This window comes from Artemia franciscana, chromosome 20 (assembly GCF_032884065.1).
Source record: "Artemia franciscana chromosome 20, ASM3288406v1, whole genome shotgun sequence".
Lineage (NCBI taxonomy): Eukaryota > Metazoa > Arthropoda > Branchiopoda > Anostraca > Artemiidae > Artemia > Artemia franciscana.
The window spans coordinates 20,004,546-20,011,070 of record NC_088882.1 but is presented as its reverse complement, the minus strand read 5'-3'; positions in this window follow the sequence as shown (position 1 = coordinate 20,011,070).

Here is a 6,525-nt window from a genome sequence, read left to right as displayed (position 1 = left end):
CGCCCGCCCAAAAAATACCCCATAAAAAGTCCTGGATATTGCCCTGGGGATTATTTCAATTTCTACCTCCACCCTCACCTGCTTTAAATGCCAAAACCATTTAATGTATCCAGGACTTGTAATTGGGGGTTATTTAACAAGGCGGGGGAAGCAGGATTGGTAAAAAAAAAATAAAAAACACAACAAAAATGTGAAATTGACATTTAATCCCTCTTGATTCCGGGAATATTTTTGGTTTATGCTATTGTTATGAAAGTAAAGAGTAATACTTAACCCTAAAATGAGCAGAATTCATTCTGCATATGATTGTGATTGCCCCTTCCTTTTCCCCACCTACACCTCATGGTCGTAGAAACTTCAGAGGAGGCTTATTCGACCAGAAATTGAGACTTCTGGTCCTTTTTTCTATAATTTGAAAATGATTAGAGACCAATCAGCCGTCAGGGGTATTTTCTTCTGGGGCGGGGCAAACACATAGCCCCAGGTTAAATACATATTTAACGAAAAGATCCAAAAGGGGTACCTTGGATCTTCATGAGGGTTTACTCGCTGATTGGCACTATGGATACCCATACTAAAACTCTTAGAAAAGTCTCTATTTTTCAATCCATGTTTATATAAAAAAAGAATTTTGATATCAATGGACATATCAAAAGAATTGGCTTGTTATGCTGATTTCAAATATACAAGATTCATTAAGTTTAGTACTACCCATCAAAAGCTACGTGCCTGAGTCGCCCGATTTTCAAGAAAGAGGGGAAAGGGAAAACCCCCTAAAAGTCAAGAGATCTTAATAAAATTTACATAATTAGATTCAGCACTTCCAAGAACTCTGTTGCAGAAGTTTCAAAAGTTTCAAATTCCCATCTGCAAAAATGTGAGAATTTTGCATTTTTTGCCAAAAGATAGATCATGGGGGGAGGTGTGTGTGTTTATTTGTTTTTTTTTCTTTCCAGGGATGATTGGATCGAACCAATAGTCCTAGACTATTGGGAAAGGGCTCATTTGAACGGAAATTAAAAGTTCTAGTTCCTTTTTAAGTTAACAAAAAGATTGAAGGGTAACTGACTCCCCTCTCAGTCCTTTTTTTTCTCGAAGTCGTCCAATCAAATTTTGAGATAGTCATTTTGTTCAGCATAGTTGAAAGGCCCAACAACTATGCCTTTGGAGATAAGATGATCACTCACAGCCTCAGGGCAAAAGTTTTTAAGTTCAAAAATTTCCCATCGTTTATGTATAGCATTTTTTAATACGAAGTATGCATCATTTTTTCGGGTAGGCGGTTGGTGAATTTTCTACTGGAAGGATTTTCCACGAGAAGAATTTTTCATGGGAGAGAAATTTCCGAGGGGTGAACTTTCCACAGGGAAATTCTACGGTGGAGGAATTTGCCGAAATTCCTGTATAATTATCTTTTTATTAGTGTTGCTTTGTCCTTGTCGACTCAATTTTAAATGTGAAAATGTTAAGGGGAATTGTAAAAGTGAAACTTCTTACCGGGTTGGGGTTTTCTAGAGCATCTTTACGTAGGAGAGAAGTTTTCAACGGAATAAAGTCTCCGGAGGGATTTTTCTGCGGGAACAACTTTCTACTAGGGGGTGGGGTATTTGCAGGAACACCTTTCCGTGGAGGAGAGGATTTCCGGCATGATTTCAAAAACAATTTTTCAAATAAAAGTGTAATAATAAAATTTCACCTGGAACCGTCCACAAGAAATGTTTCGCAGGGGGGATTTTCAGCTAGAATGGGCTTGTCTGAGAGGAACATTCCTGGCGGGCGGTCATTTTACGTAATAACTTTCCATAGAGAGATTGTGTATGGAGAGAAGGAATTTAGATAACTTCGAAGACCACACTACGTTTCCATAACGAAAGTAAAACAGTTCAAAATAGGGATGAAACCTTTTAATTGACAGTGAACAGATATAAGATTTTTTAACTGGATATTTCGAACACATGTGTTCATCATCAGCAGTAAAACTGTCCAGTTAAAATTTTTATATCTGTTCACTGTCAATTAAAAGGTTTCATACCTATTTTGAACTGTTTTACTTTCGAGAAGGAATTTTTCATGGATGGGGAGCCAGATTTCTTGGCATTATTTGAAAACGAATAGAAATCATAGGCAGTGCAACAGCGCTGCCTAAGTAAAGAACGATGTTGGAACATTGTATTATTTATTTACTTTTTAATTTTTTTTTTTTTTAGACCAGGGCACTTCGTACCGAAGGAGTTGTCATAGAAACTTCAAAAACGACTCGTACGATTGGAAATTGTAAGGGCTAGTGCTCTTTTTAATAGTCAAAAGTAATCAGAGGGAGAATCAACCCCCCTCCCCCAACACCCATCATTTCTCCAAACACTTCCGATCAATATTTTGATATAGCCATTTTGTTTAAGGCAGTTGAACGGAAAGATTCAAATTATTATTTCCTTTTTCCCTGAAAAAGACAATGTCAATATTTAACAAATCAGAAATTAATTAAAAAAAAATTTCCCACAAAATTATTTTTTCGAAAAAAATTCAAGAACTCCATTAAACCAAAGATGAACAAAAATAGAATCAACTAATCTACCAAGTATACAACTACCATAAATCAGCATCAATAAATAGATGAAACCCAAAACGAAGAGAAATTACACTAAATAACCAAACTCAAAAACGAGCAAAAATTAACATGAGTAGGGTTCAAAACCCTAAGCTTTCTAAAAGCCAGAATATAACTTTCACTTTACTGAAAAAACTCTTTTAAATGTTTTCACTTTTATAACTTTAAAAAAAAAAAGGTTAAGATTTTAAGGAATAAATATCAGATTATATATATTAAACTGGCAATGCACATTCATTTGAATTTTCTTCAGTTAGAATAAACTGAACAATTTTCTGCAGTTTAATGTCCATTAGAATGAGCCCTCTCATGCCATTCAAGGATCACTGGGTCGATACGATCACATCTGAAAAAAAAAAAAAAAAAAAAAAAACAACAACAAATAAACACGCATCCGTGATCTGTCTTCTGGTAAAAATACAAAATTCTACATTTTTGCAGATAGGAGCTTGAAACTTCTACAGCAGGGTTCTCTGATATGCTGAATCTTAAGGCGTGATTTTCGTTGAGATTCTTTGTTTTTCAGGGGATGTTTCCCTCTATTTTCTAAAATAAGGCAAATTTTCTCATGCTCGTAATTCTTGATGGGTAAGACTAAACTTGATGAAACTTATATATTTAAAATCAGCATAAAAACATGATTCTTTTAATGTAACTATTGGTATCAAAATTCCATTTTTCAGAGTTTCGGTTACTATTGAGCCGGGTCTTTCCTTACTGTTCGTTACCACGAACTATTTGATTGCTCCCGATTTTTAACTTTACATACTGATATAATGCAATAAACATATTTCTGACTATTTTTACTTTTCTCATCCTCTGATTTATTGCTGTGTTGAAACACGCTACTATAAAAACATAGATAGAAGAAATATATGTACAATTCTAATTGAATTTGATTCAGTGTTCCAATATTTATGCTAATTAGAAGATTCCAGTCAACCTATAATAGCAAATAGATCCTAAAAGAATAAAGCTGTGGATAAAGATATTAAAAGGCCTAGACCAGAAACATTCCCACAAATTATGAGCGATTAAATATCAGTTTCACATTTTGATGTAATCTTAAAGTTTTTATTGGACTCCTCTTCCAAATAGATACCCCCTCCTAAAAAATAAACTGGTTACGTTCCTGGGGATTATATATCAATTTCTTCCTCCGCCCTCCCCTCGTCTTTCCCTTTGAACTAATCCTGTATTTATCTGACGGCTTAATGAGGGCTGGTATGTTTTGGCACTAAAATGCACCTTTTGAGGCATTTCCATTTCACTCTAAGTACAAAACAAATAGGGAACCCCACTGTAGAAGTTTAAGTGCCATTTTAAGCTTTATAATTGTCCATTGCTTACAGATAGCATTTGTTATTAAGAACTATGCAGACACTTTTCACGGGGGAGTTTCCTGCGGGGGGTGGGATTATCTGGGGCATCACCTTCCGTCCCTAAGTACCAAACAGTTAGGGAACCCATTGTAGAAGTTTAAGTGCCATCTGAAGTTTCATAATCTCTCCATTGCTTACAGATAGCATTTGTCATTACGAACTATGCAGACACTTTTCACGGGGGAGTTTCCTGCGGGGGTTGGATTATCTGGGGCATCACCCTCCCTCCCTAAGTGCCAAACAATTAGGGAACCCATTGTAGAAGTTTAAATGCCATTTGAAGTTTCATAATCTGACCATTGCTTACAGATAACATTCTTTATTAAGAACTATGCAGACACTCTTCACAGGGAAGTTTCCTGCGGGGGGTGGGATTATGTGGGGCATCACCCTCCCTCTCAAAGTACCAAACAATTAGGGAGCCCATTGTAGAAGTTTAAGTGCCATTTGAAGTTTCATAGTCTGTCCATTGCTTACAGTTAGCATTTGTTATTAAGATCCATGCGGACATTTTTCACGAAGGAGTTTTCTCAAGGAGGGAGGGATTGTCTGGGGTATTTTCAGTTGGGAGAAAATTTTTGGGAAGAATTACCCTGAATTCTTTTCATTTGTCGTTTTTCCTCTTTGGATGCGTAATTTTACATTTGGAGGGAATGTTGCGGTGGAATTGTCAAGTGAAAATTTTCAGCTGGTATCAAGTTGTCTGACAAGATTTTCCTGTGGGAAGTGTGGTTAATTTACGTTTAAATGGTCTAAGTTTTTCTCTGGGGCAATTCTCTTAAATCAAGGGTCCTAGTAGATCGGGAGAGGGCTCATTTGAACAAACATTTAAAGTGTAAGTAGCTTTTTAAGTGGCCACTACTGGGACATTACTACCCCCCCCCCGCTTCGGGACCAATAATAAAAACAGAAACTGAAAATGCACAACAATCTACGAGCCTTTCACGATACACCTTGCCAGAAAGTTATCTAAACCGTAATGAATCAAGGCGTAGTTAAAACACATAATTCTGTCAATAAGATTCAACGCAGAATCCAAATGTATTATTGACATGGACTAATTTTTGGTCCCAAGGTAAGGGTTTGTAAAACAAGATATGGACGGATTCAAATGAAAAATAGAGGCACCACAGAACATTCTTTTATGTAATAAAAAAGGCAATATGTTTTTTTTTTCTTTACGAATATGTATTACAACTATTTAACCCTTCCTGAGCATTATTGACTTTATAGGGCTGTAATGGGGCAAAAATAAAGTTTGTAGTGTCAAAAGAGGTCATTTTTGAAAAAAAAACTAAGTTTTTGTAGAAATCATATGACATAAATAAAATCCTAAACTGTTTCAAACTATATGTTTGAAGATAACTACTAAAAGATAGTGATAACTAAACTGTTTCAAACTATATGCCACCATATTTTCATTTGTTTCCATGATCTTGAAATAGGGCTTTTCAGAAAATAGAGTGAGGGTGACAGTTTATTTTTTTATTTAATTACCACTGGTATTTTTCAAAAAAAAATCTTCATACATATTTTGGCCGTGCTTAGGAGTAAAATCATGGAATTTATCACTAAAAAATATCCAATCCTGAGAAATATATTGAGCATTGTTTAAGATTGGAAAATAGCCTTAGATCAAAACGGAGGAGGTTCGCCTTAAATAAAAGATAATATTTCATTCAAAACGTCGCTTCAACAAATCAGCTCACTAGGCATTGCTTCAGGCACATACACAAGATTTTTTACCTGGGGGAGGTACAATAATGAAAAAATTAGGGAGGGGTGGGCTCAATAATAAAAACTATTTTTTTGATAATGTAATTAAGAAGTGCCCAAAATAAAAAAAAATACGATTTTGGGGTGGAGTGGGCCGCCAGCCCCCCGCGCATATCCCTGCGCTGTTCAATCACTATTAGTATCAAAAATATTTACCCACGGAGTTTCTAGGAGAGAACAAAAATTTGTATGCCTAATTACAGGGATACGAATTATACATATCTGTGTATCTTGTGCTTAATAAGATTAATATACGTCAAAGCTGAAAGCTGACGAGGGAATAGAACTCAGACTTTTGTTATTATAGTAGCTTCTCAGTACCTTGATTGACCTACAATAGTAGTCAAATTGAAGATTCTTGTTTCCCACGACCAGAATAAATTTGTGCTTGCTTGCTACTGGTTAAAGGCAGTACTATCTCAAAGTACTGAGAGGCAAAGAGCCAAAGTCAAAAGAGAAATGGAACACACAGTGACTTCAATTCACGAGAGTGGGTGGGGGCAAATTGTATTTTCAAAATATAGGGAGAAGGGTGATTTTGTTGTTTTATTCAATTTTTCAATGACAATACTAAAAATACAAATGTATTTTTCAGTCAAATATACCAAAAACGATATTTTTCAAATTTCGGAGGCGAGTTCATCCCTCTCCCTCAAATTGAAACCCCTGGTAACAAGAGTGAAAAACTCTGCCACTTCTTTTGTCTGTCTAACTTCTATTTTTACTTTATCTTTTTTATGAATTTTTAGATAATATTCT